This window comes from Rhinoderma darwinii, chromosome 9 (genome assembly GCF_050947455.1).
Source record: "Rhinoderma darwinii isolate aRhiDar2 chromosome 9, aRhiDar2.hap1, whole genome shotgun sequence".
Classification (NCBI taxonomy): Eukaryota; Metazoa; Chordata; class Amphibia; order Anura; family Rhinodermatidae; genus Rhinoderma; species Rhinoderma darwinii.
In genome coordinates, this window is record NC_134695.1 from 70,358,885 (window position 1) to 70,371,132 (window position 12,248).

The 12,248-nt window shown below is 41.7% G+C and overlaps 1 protein-coding gene across 4 annotated transcripts in view; it reads left to right on the forward strand.

The window, feature by feature from the left end:
• LOC142660967 (uncharacterized) overlaps positions 1–12,248 on the forward strand; it is an 88,472-nt gene that overhangs the window by 32,353 nt on the left and 43,871 nt on the right. The gene's annotated exons all lie outside the window — the stretch shown is intronic.

Sequence of the window (12,248 nt, forward strand, 5' to 3'; positions counted from 1 at the left end):
GTTCTATTTCTGCTTTTTTTAATCATAAGATAGATAGATAGATAGATAGATAGATAGATAGATAGATATGAGATAGATAGATAGATAGATAGATAGATAGATAGATAGATAGATATGAGAGAGATAGATAGATAGATAGATAGATAGATAGATAGATAGATAGATAGATAGATAGATAGATAGATAGATAGATATGAGAGAGAGATAGATAGATATGAGATAGATAGATAGATAGATATGAGATAGATAGATAGATATGAGAGAGATATGAGAGAGATAGATAGATAGATATGAGTTAGAATAGATAGATAGATATGAGTTAGATAATAGATGGGTTCACTTGAAACAATTTTTTATAGCTCCATTGCATCAAAAATAAAAAAAGAAGCAACGTTGCAAATAATCCTAACTAAAAAAAAAAAAAGCCTACTGTTTTGTGTATACAGCTCCTTTGCAGACCTATGTGTCTCGATGGTTACAGTCAACGAACAAAACCCTGTAGAGATAGATATATAGACTGATCCTACAGTCAAATGTTAATCTACTACCTCTGCCCCTCTCCATTACGATCTGTATTTTATAAGAGACCGAGGGCAAACAGAGGAGTGTAACACATGACTGCTGGATCAGACTACACAGGGTTTGTTTGATGTCTCTAACCACGGAGACACATAGGTCTGCACAGGAGCTGTACTTACAAAACGGTCAGAAATTTTTTATAAAAATCCTCAGTCTCCACATTTTTTTATTGCTTGCAAAGGTGGACATAACCTTTCAGCGATGCTTCGCCAGGGGCTGCAATCTCTGAGATACAGTACAAAACTCCATGCCATAAAATGCATATTTCGCTTTCGAGTGTTTTGAAACCCGTTTTAAAACTATTAGGGTATGTTCACACGCAAACGTAAAATACGTCTGAAAATACGGAGCTGTTTTCGGGCGAAAACAGCTCCTAAATTTCAGACGTTTTTGCAAGTACTCACATTTTTCGCAGCGTCCATTACGGACGTAATTGGAGCTGTTTTTCAATGGAGTCAATGAAAAACAGCTCCAAAAACGTCCCAAGAAGTGACATGCACTTCTTTGACGCGGGCGTCTTTTTACGTGCCGTCTTTTGACAGTGACGCGTAAAATTACATCTCGTCTGAACAGAACATCGTAAAACCCATTGCAAGCAATGGCCAGATGTTTGTAGGCGTAATGGAGCCGTAAAACGGCCGAATTACGTCTGAAATTAGGTCTTGTGAACATACCCTTAAAATTGAAGCCAAATCCTCCTCTGTTTTTGGGGCTAATCGTCCTTTGTTTATTTTATAGCTAAAAAGTGGGGAGCGGACTGTGTCCAGTCTCATGTGATTGCTCTTTGATATTGTGGGAACGACACAAATTATTAACATATATATCGCTCTCACACATCAGGGTGCATTGAAGGAAACCAGTTATGGGAGTGTGTACATCTAAAGGTATAGGATATAGGATGGAGTATAGGATAAGGTATAGGGTAGGGTAAAGGATCACTGAATGCCCCCACTGTATTGTATTCTTTACATTGAGTTTTGCAGCACTCATCAGTAGCGGGGATGTTGAGTAATCAATGTGTCACTGCAGGTACGATCGGCGCATGGGATTTAACAAGACACCTCCATAGAGTAGACAGCACACCCAGACCTTATGCAAGAGGCAAACTGGGTTATGTAGTATTTAGGTCATCAACCTTAAGACTCATTAACCCCATTCAAGGGCTTAATGAAGAATTATGCAATAAAAATGGAAAGCAAGTGTTCAAGTTTTATTTAAGACAGAGCAGAATCCTCAAGTCACATGGGTAAAGTAAGTATATACAGTACATGTGATTATACTGATACAGGGGAAAATGTAAGATCCTGTACTACACCCGGAACGAGGCCAGCACCATGAAACTATCTTATATTTATATATATTATAGTGTGTGTGTGTGTGTGTGTATGTATATATATATATATATATATATATATATAGTGTGTGTGTGTGTATATATATATATATATATATATATATATATATATATATAGTGTGTGTGTGTGTATATGTATGTGTGTATATATATATATATATATATATATATATATATATATATATATATACACACACTACCGTTCAAAAGTTCGGGGTCACCCAGACAATTTTGTGTTTTCCATGAAAACTCACACTTATATTTATCAAATGAGTTGCAAAATGACTAGAAAATATAGTCAAGACATTGACAAGGTTAGAAATAATGATTTTTATTTTAAATAATAATTTTCTCCTTCAGACTTTGCTTTGGTCTTGGAATGCTCCATTTGCAGCAATTCCAGCATTGCAGACCTTTGGCATTCTAGCTGTTAATTTGCTGAGGTAATCGGGAGAGATTTCCCCCCATGCTTCCAGAAGCCCCTCCCACAAGTTGGATTGGCTTGATGGGCACTTCTTGCGTACCATACGGTCAAGCTCCTCCCACAACAGCTCTATGGGGTTGAGATCTGGTGACTGCGCTGGCCACTCCATTACAGATAGAATACCAGCTGCCTGATTCTTCCCTAAATAGTTCTTGCATAATTTGGAGGTGTGCTTTGGGTCATTGTCCTGTTGTAGGATGAAATAGGCTCCAATCAAGCGCTGTCCACAGGGTATGGCATGGCGTTGCAAAATGGAGTGATAGCCTTCCTTATTCAAAATCCCTTTTACCTTGTACAAATCTCCCAATTTACTAGCACCAAAGCAACCCCAGACCATCACATTACCTCCACCATGCTTGACAGATGGCGTCAGGCACTCTTCCAGCATCTTTTCAGTTGTTCTGCATCTCACAAATGTTCTTCTGTGTGATCCAAACACCTCAAACTTCGATTCGTCTGTCCATAACACTTCTTTCCAATCTTCCTCTGTCCAATGTCTGTGTGCTTTTGCCCATATTAATCTTTTCCTTTTATTAGCCAGTCTCAGATATGGCTTTTTCTTTGCCACTCTGCCCTGAAGGCCAGCATCCCGGAGTCGCCTCTTCACTGTAGACGTTGACACTGGCGTTTTGCGGGTACTATTTAATGAAGCTGCCAGTTGAGGACCTGTGAGGCGTCTATTTCTCAAACTAGAGACTCTAATGTACTTGTCTTGTTGCTCAGTTGTGCAGCGGGGCCTCCCACTTCTCTTTCTACTCTGGTTAGAGCCTGTGTGTGCTGTCCTCTGAAGGGAGTAGTACACACCGTTGTAGGAAATCTTCCGTTTTTTGGCAATTTCTCGCATGGAATAGCCTTCATTTCTAAGAACAAGAATAGACTGTCGAGTTTTACATGAAAGCTCTCTTTTTCTAGCCATTTTGAGAGTTCAATCGAACCCACAAATGTAATGCTCCAGATTCGCAACTAGCTCAAAGGAAGGTCAGTTTTATAGCTCCTCTAAACAGCAAAACTGTTTACAGCAGTGGTAACTTAATTGCACAAGGGTTTTCAAGTGTATTTCTGATTAATTTAATGTTCTCTTCATTGAAAAAAACTGCTTTTCTTTAAAAAATAAGGAAATTTCTAAGTGACTCTAAACTTTTGAACGGTAGTGTATATATATGTCCTGAGCTTGGTTCTGGCGTTGTATATATATGTACTGAGCTTTGTTCTGATGATGTATGTAAGTATTGAGCTTTGTTCTGGTGCTGTATATACGTATGAGATTTGTTCTGGTGCTGTATATATGTAATGAGCTTTGTTCTGGTGCTGTATATATGTAATGAGCTTGGTTCTGGGGCTGTATTTATGTACTGAGCTTTGTTCTAGTGCTGTATATATGTACTGAGCTTGGTTCTGGTGTTGTATATATGTACTGAGCTTGGTTCTGGGTCTGTATATATTTACCTTCTCTTAAGGTAAAAGTATATATTAAATCTACTTTTACCTTAAGAGAAGGTAAATACACCGCGTTCCAAATTATTATGCAAATGTTATTTTTCGCTGATTTTCCTAAATAGTCGATGCAAATGACAGTCAGTATAATCTTCAAGCCATCAACCGTTGGAGTATAATGCGAATTTTATTGAACAAATCTCCTAATGATAACAGATTTTTTTTTTAGAAGTAAAAAACTCAAAATGCACTGTTTCAAATTATTATGCACAACAGAGATCAAAACATTTTAAAGGTTGTAAAGAGACTAAAATGGTAATTTGTTGAATTTGCAGCATCAGGAGGTCATATTTACAGAACTCAAAAGCACTTTCAATCAAAAAAAAAAAATAGCAGGCCAAGTTACATGTTAACATAGGACCCCTTCTTTGATATCACCTGCACAATTCTTGCATCCATTGAATTTGTGAGTATTTGGACAGTTTCTGCTTGAATATCTTTGCAGGATGTCAGAATAGCCTCCCAGAGCTTCTGTTTTGATGTGAACCGCCTCCCACCCTCATAGATATTTTGCTTGAGGATGCTCCAAAGGTTCTCAATAGGGTTGAGGTCAGGGGAACATGGGGGCCACACCATGAGTTTCTCTCCTTTTATGCCCATAGCAGCCAATGACACAGAGGTATTCTTTGCAGCATGAGATGGTGCATTGTCATGCATGAAGATAATTTTGCTACGGAAGGCACGGTTCTTCTTTTTGTACCACGGAAGAAAGTGGTCAGTCATAAACTCTACGTACTTTGCAGAGGTCATTTTCACACCGTCAGGGACCCTAAAGGGGCCTACCAGCTCTCTCCCCATGATTCCAGCCCAAAACATGACTCTGAAACAGAAACTAGCAGAAATTTCGCTGCGGAAAAACAGCACCATTTCCTGCGTTTTTTTCCTGCAGAAAATGGTGCAGATTTTGCAGGGGAGCTATATGTGGTGCACTATATACAGGAGGCGCTATATGTGGGGCACTTGTCAACAAATAGAGGACTAGACAGCACGGCACTCACCACTTGCAAAAAGGGTTTCTTTTTATTTTATGTTTAGGCTGGTAGGCTCCATTGTCTTCAACTCCCGTGTTACGCCTGCCTCAACATAAAATAAAAAGAAACCTTTTTTTGCAAGTGGTGAGTGCCGTGCTGTCTATTCTTCTATTTGTTGACATTTGCCTAAGTCTTTCTTTCATACGCACTGAGCACCGCTACATAAAGGCTATTGAACCACAAGTCCCAGCAAGCACAAGAACCAGTGACGCCGCAAGCTAAAGGTAGTGCCAACCATTATTTTTTCTACATGTTGCACAATATGTGGGGCACTATCTACAGGGGGCTCTATGGGGGCACTATCTACGGAGATCAATCTGTGTGTGTGGGACACAGTGTATGGTGATATTATAATCAGGGACACAGTGTATGGTGCTGTTATAATCAGGGACATAGTGTATGGTGCTGTTATAATCGGGCACACGGTGTATGGTGCTATTATAATTAGAGGTGCAGTGTATGGAGCTATTATATGTAGGGGTACAGTGTGTGTCACCATGAGAATTTTATCTTCGTTTATAGGTGCAGAAATGTTTGAATAGTTAGTAGCTGAAGACATCTGAGCAGCAAACTCTGTAGAAATGGGTCGTGGCCGGGAGAAGTCATCATAGAGGTCTGGACCGGATGGAGAAGAAAAGAAAAAATGAACAACTAGAATCTGAGATCGTCACCGGTGAGTCACTTAATATAAATGTTTATTCTGCCTCTAATCAGCACTGTAGTCACTGTATGATCTGCAGCGGAATGTTTTGTTTTTTGTGAAACAGCAACTCCCTGCATAAACCTTACCATGGTTCGGTCCATGCTGGGAGCTGTAGTTTTACGCCGTACAAACCTATACGGCACGGGGTTGCACTAAATTGAGCTGTATTTGTGCTGGTGCTGAATTTATGTACTGAGCTTTGTTCTGGTGCTGTATATATGTACTGAGCTTGGATTCTGGTGTATATATGTTCTGCACATGAGTCATAAGTGTGAGTGGTGTCTGTGCACATGTGTCCTAGGTGTGAGTGGCACAAATGTAGCATGTGTCCAGCTTCTGGGTTGCATGTGTGCGTCATGTTTCCAGGATGTGAGTGTGTGTGTATATGGCTGAATATGAAATCATACTATTTAGTTACAGTATGGTGATATTTTAGCAGTGTATACTGGTATAATTTGTAATCTTTATACGTCAGTATTAGGCCATGATCACGCAATCAGGATTTGATTAGGACTAAGTCCCTGATTCTACACCCAAATCCCTTTAAAATCCACTAACATTCTGCATCCATTAATAGTGAATGGCCTATTTTATACCCCATTCACATGCAGTAGAAATAAGTCTGCTTCAATTTTTTTGGGTTCCGCAAAAAAATCCTCTAGAATAATGAGCATGTTCATTATTCTCGTAGGAACGCAGTGGATTCATTGGAGTTGGAGCTATCAGGAACTATTCCTCTTTTCATTTACACCTGTTTTAATAAATCTCCCCGTGTCATGTATAGCTGAAAGGTGGTCCCAGCCCAACGCTGGCGGCTGCATATGGACTGCGGTGGTCCTGTGTGCTTAAAAATGCCAGGGTTGATTTTAAGTCCCAGTCCAGCCCTGTCTGACCCACGCCTATCTCTAGAACGGGGCACCCTAAACTCCGTTCTTCCGATTTGTGATGCAGCTAATGCGTGTGATTTTCGACCATGAAGAAGAAAACAGCATAGCTCGCTGAGCTACGCTGTTTCCGTAACTCCCATAGTACGCTCAGCGTTTGCAGGTAAGTAGCTACATCGACTTACCTGCAAACGCCGATGCTGCTGCAGAATCATCTGTAGCCTCTGGTGCCGATGTGTCCTCGCTCGTCTGACAAGATGCAGGACCTGTGAGTGACGACACAGCGTGATCTCTCGAGAACACGGCTGTGTCTGCACTGCCAGAAGCTGGGCGTTCTGAAGAGAAGTGGATGATACTTCTCGTCAGAACGCCCAGCTAGTAAAAGAAGTAAAAACGCCCCGATGTACGCACATAATACACGCCCAGTTGTACTTTTACTTTTCAACACGCCCAGTTGTACTTTTGCAAGCCTCATTTGCATAAATACAAAAATGGTCATAACTTGGCCAAAAATGCTCGTTTTTAAAAAATAAAAACGTTACTGTAATCTACATTGCAGCGCCTATCTGCTGCAATAGCAGATAGGGGCTGCAAAATCTGGTGACAGAGCCTCTTTAAGGAGGGCAGCATAGAAGCCACTTCTCTCCAAGAAAAACATTGAGGACAGTCCTCTTCAGGAAGTACCAGGATTGGATTGTAGAGGACTGGGGTAAAGTTATTTTCTCTGATGAAGCCTTCTTCAGACTGTTTGGGACATTTGGAAGAATGGTTGTCCAGAGAAGAAAGGATGGGCGCTACCATGAGCTCTGCGTCATGCCAACAGTAAAGCATCCTAAAAACCCTTCATGTGTGGGGTTGCTTTTCATCCAAGGGAGTGGGCTCAAAACTTTGACTAAGAACACTACCATGAATAAAGAATGGTATCTAAGCATCCTCCAAGAGCAACTTCTCCCAACCATACAGGAGCAACTTCTCCCAACCATACAGGAGCAACTTCTCCCAACCATACAGGAGGAACTTCTCCCAACCATACAGGAGGAACTTCTCCCAACCATCCAGGAACAGTTTCTCCCAACCACCCAGGAGCAACTTCTCCCAACCATACAGGAGGAACTTCTCCCAACCATCCAGGAACAGTTTCTCCCAACCACCCAGGAGCAACTTCTCCCAACCATCCAGGAGCAACTTCTCCCAACCATACAGGAGGAACTTCTCCCAACCATCCAGGAACAGTTTCTCCCAACCACCCAGGAGCAACTTCTCCCAACCATACAGGAGGAACTTCTCCCAACCATCCAGGAACAGTTTCTCCCAACCATCCAGGAGCAACTTCTCCCAACCACCCAGGAGCAACTTCTCCCAACCATCCAGGAGCAACTTCTCCCAACCATCGAGGAGCAACTTCTCCCAAACATCCAGGAGCAACTTCTCCCAACCATCCAGGAACAACTTCTCCCAACCATCCAGCAGCAACTTCTCCCAACCATCCAGGAGCAATTTGGTGATGAACAATGCTATTTCCAGCATAATGGACCATGTCACAAGCCAAAAGTGAGAACTAAGGGGTTCGGTGAAAAAAACTTTGACATTTTGGTTTGATGGCCAGAAAACTCCCCAGATCTCAATCCCATTGAGACCCTGTGGTCACTCCTCGAAAAGTGGGTGGACAAAAAAAAAAACAACAGAAATTGTGATAGACTCCTAGCACTGATTAGGTAAGAATTGGTCATCAGTCAGGATTTGGCCCAGAAGCTGACATCTAGCATGACAGAGCGAATTGCCGAAGTCTTGAAAAAGAAGGGTCAACACTAAATATTGAGTCTTTGCATAAACTTGATGTATTTGTCAATAAAAGTTAAAAAACTTATGAAATGTTTATAATTGTACTTCAGTAACCATAGAAACATCTAACTAAAATATCTAAAAAACCTGAAGTAGAAAACTTTGTGAAAACAAAAATCTGTGTCGGTCTCAAAACTGTTCTCAGATGTGTTTTCTATGGTGACCCGGCTCTAACAAGTGGCACAGAAAGTTGGTTTAGACGTAATCCGTTAAAGGGGTTTTCCACCTTCTGATGACCTTGACCGGATAGGCCAGTCGCCTGTTATGGCACGTAATGCGATGTACGGAGACGGAAGCAGTTGGCTCTGTACATAGCATAGCGGCCATGTTGTAGAAGCTCGGCTGCTATTAAGTGGTGGGAGCCAACTGCTTCTGGCATGTAAGTCCAGTGCATGGAGGCACCGGACCAGCTGATCTGTGCAGGGACGGGGGTCGGACCCCAACAGATCATATACTGATGACCTATCCGGTGGATAGGTCATCAGTTGTCAGAAGGTGGAAAACCCCATTAATGAACTCCTCGGCTTCTCTAGATGTCACTGACGCCGTTCTCTTGTATAATATTTGTGCAATGTCTTTAGTAAGAATAAGAAGTATAAACGACTGTACAGTGTGGAGAAGAAGGGTTACTAAATGAAGGTGATGGGGGACGGACAAGACCAGATGCGCTTTACATGAGCTTTACTGCTCGGAGTTGTGCCTAAAATGATCATCTTGCCTCCTGTTGTTTGGTTTATTTCCATGTAAAAATAATTAAAATGTTCTTGCTTTATATTTGCTCTGACAAGATCGTCTTTAAAAAGAAAAAAAAAATATCACGTCTTTGTAATTTGATTGTAATTTATTTTTCTACTTGATTTATATTGAGGTTCCTACATCCCTTAAAGAAACTCCTGTGGAGACATGATGTCCCCTTCTGCCATTCTTTAACAAGAAATATAAATTTAAAAAAAAAGCCCGTCAGTCCTGTGAATATCTTTCTCAGCTGCCGGCGATAAAGCGTTTTACTAATAAGTTGCTGGTGGCATTTACTGTTGTGTCTGAACACATAAGCTGCAGGACGACGGCTCCACCAGATCACATGACGGCTTGGGGCACAGGGCAGCATGACGGCTTGGGGCTTAAGTGCCTAGGCCTGGTTTGCTATGGAGTTAACCCATGTCCCTAGGTTCAAAGCATGCTACATGCTGCTTGTGTGGTAGGTGGCTCTCCCCTCACTTATACGAGTTTGTTGCTTGCGCCTGGTGAAGTTTTTCCAACAATTTTGGGAAGCGGCTGATGCTCAACAGGGCAATGCATTTCTCCTTTAACCCGTTAGTGACCGGCCCATCGTGTTTCTACGTCGGTCACTAACGGGCCTTATTCCGATGCCATAAACTTTTTACGTCGCGGCATCGGAATAAGTCAACAGAGCAGGGAGCTGTCAAATCTCCCTGCTCTCAGCTGCTAGAGGCAGCTGAGGGCTGGGAGCGTCCCTGCTCTGCCGGGTGAGATCGATATTAGTATCAATCTCACCCGTTTAACCCCTCCGATGCGGTGCACAATAGCGAGCACCGCATCTGAGTGGTTTTGGAGAGAGGGAGGGAGCTCCCTCTCTCCCCCACCGACACCCGGCGATACGATCGCCGAGTGTCTGTGTCTCCCATGGCAGCCGGGGGTCTAATAAAGGCCCCCAGGTCTGCCTGGAGTGAATGCCTGCTAGATCATGCCGGAGGCATGACCTAGCAGATGCCTGTCCGTGTTAAACGGACAGGCGGTATACACTGCAATACAAAAGTATTGCAGTGTATTATAAATGCGATCGAAGAATCGCATATTATAGTCCACTAGTGGGACTAGTAAAAAAGTGAAAAAAAAGTTTAATAAAGTTAATTTTAAAAAAAATGTGAGAAAAACCCAGCTTTTCCCCTTACAAAATGCTTTACTATTAAAAAAACAAAATAAAGTTAAAAAGTTACACATATTTGGTATAGCCGCGTCCGTAACGACCCCGACTATAAATCTATTACATTATTTAACCCGCATAGTGAACGCTGTAAAAAAATTAATAAAAAAATATGGAAAAATTGCTGTTTTCTGTGAATACTGACTTTAAAAAAATGTGATAAAAAGTGATCAAAAAGTCGCATCTACTCCAAAATGGTACCAATAAAAACTACAAGTCTTCCCGCAAAAAAAAAAAGCCCTCACACAACCGCATCGGCGAAAAAATAAAACCGTTACGGCTCTTCAAATATGGAGACGCAAAAACAAATAATTTTGAAAAAAAAGCGTTTTTACTGTGTAAAAGTAATAAAACATACAAAAACGATACAAATTTGGTATCGTTGCAATCGTAACAACCCGCTGAATAAAGTTATTGCGTCATTTATATCACACGGTAAACGGCGTAGATTTAAGACACGAAAAAGTGGTGAAATTTCAGGTTTTTTTCTATTTCCCCCCAAATAAAAGTTAATAAAAGTTAATCAATAAATAATATGTCCCCCAAATTTGTGCTATTAAAAAATACAACTTGTCCTGCAAAAAACAAGACTTTATACAGCTATGTCGACGCAAAAATAAAAAGGTTATAGCTCTTGGAATGCGACGATGGAAAAACTTAAAAAATGGCTTGGTCATTAAGAGGTTAAAAGGATGCATCGCCTTGTGAACCTGCACTGGTGAAAGACTTTCAAAACTGAGACACAAGGAGGAGATACTAGGGATAGAACCAACGTGTCCCTGACACTTCTAGTTTATCAGCAGAGAACATTACCAGTGCGCTACCTCTGCTGCTGAGAGCTGGCCACAAACTCTTCCAAAGATGACATGTTCTTATTCCTGCTGGAAGTAATAATTTAATTTGGTCTTATGGGGGGGACAATAAGAAAGCTAAGATGCTGCTGGTGGTGTGATGATTAAGTGGTGTCTAAGTAGTGAGTGTCTTCTGTGCAGCCCCTGGTTCACATCCTGATGTGTGGATTGTCCAAAATGGTACTTTGCTGGGTGGTGTTTATAGTGGAGGCAGCACAGTGAGATTGTTGCTGCATAAGAAAGATACTTATGCAGCTGTCTCTTTTGAGACAGCTGTATTTATATAGTAGATTATTACAGATTTCAGCAATATACTCATCACTCAAACAGGTATCAGAATCCATCCCTCCATGGGTGGCACTTTGGGAAAGGGGGAGCTGCCCAGGGTCACCAGGAGGACAACATGGGGGTTAGAACCCACGTTGTACAGAAGTGATTCCTGCGCTCAACTTGGATCACACAAGCTGTGAGCTAGCTGCATGGCAGCCTTACAAGGACAAATTTTCCACCTCTTTTAAAAATGGGTAATCGGATCTTCAACAAGAAATGGATGACATTGGGACATGACAGCACAGTGGCTTGGGGGTTAACTGCTTTTAAGGCTGGAGATCCTGGGGATAGAACTCACATGGTTCTCATGCCTCTAATTTATCAGCAGAGAGCTTTACCATTGCGCTACCTCTGCTTTCGACTGCTGCCAACAAATTCTTACAATGATGACATGTTCTTATTCCTGCTGGATGTGACGTTTACATTTGGTCTTATGGGGACAATAAGAAAGCTCAGAAATCAGCATGAGCTGGCGGTCTGGTACTTAAGTAGTGTCTTCTGTGTGGACCTTGGTTCAAACCCTGAAGTGTGGCCTTGTCTGAGAGGATACCTCGCTGGGTGCAGGTGGTATAGTGAGGAGGTTGCTGCATAAGAAAGCTACTTATGCGGCTGAGCCAGTTCTCTTTTACAGAACATTATTGCAGATTTCAGCAATATACTCACTCAATCAAGTATCACGTTCCGTCACCCCGTAGGGGTTGGTCTATGGGGAAGGGGGAAGGCTGAATGTTGATCACATAAGCTGTGAGCT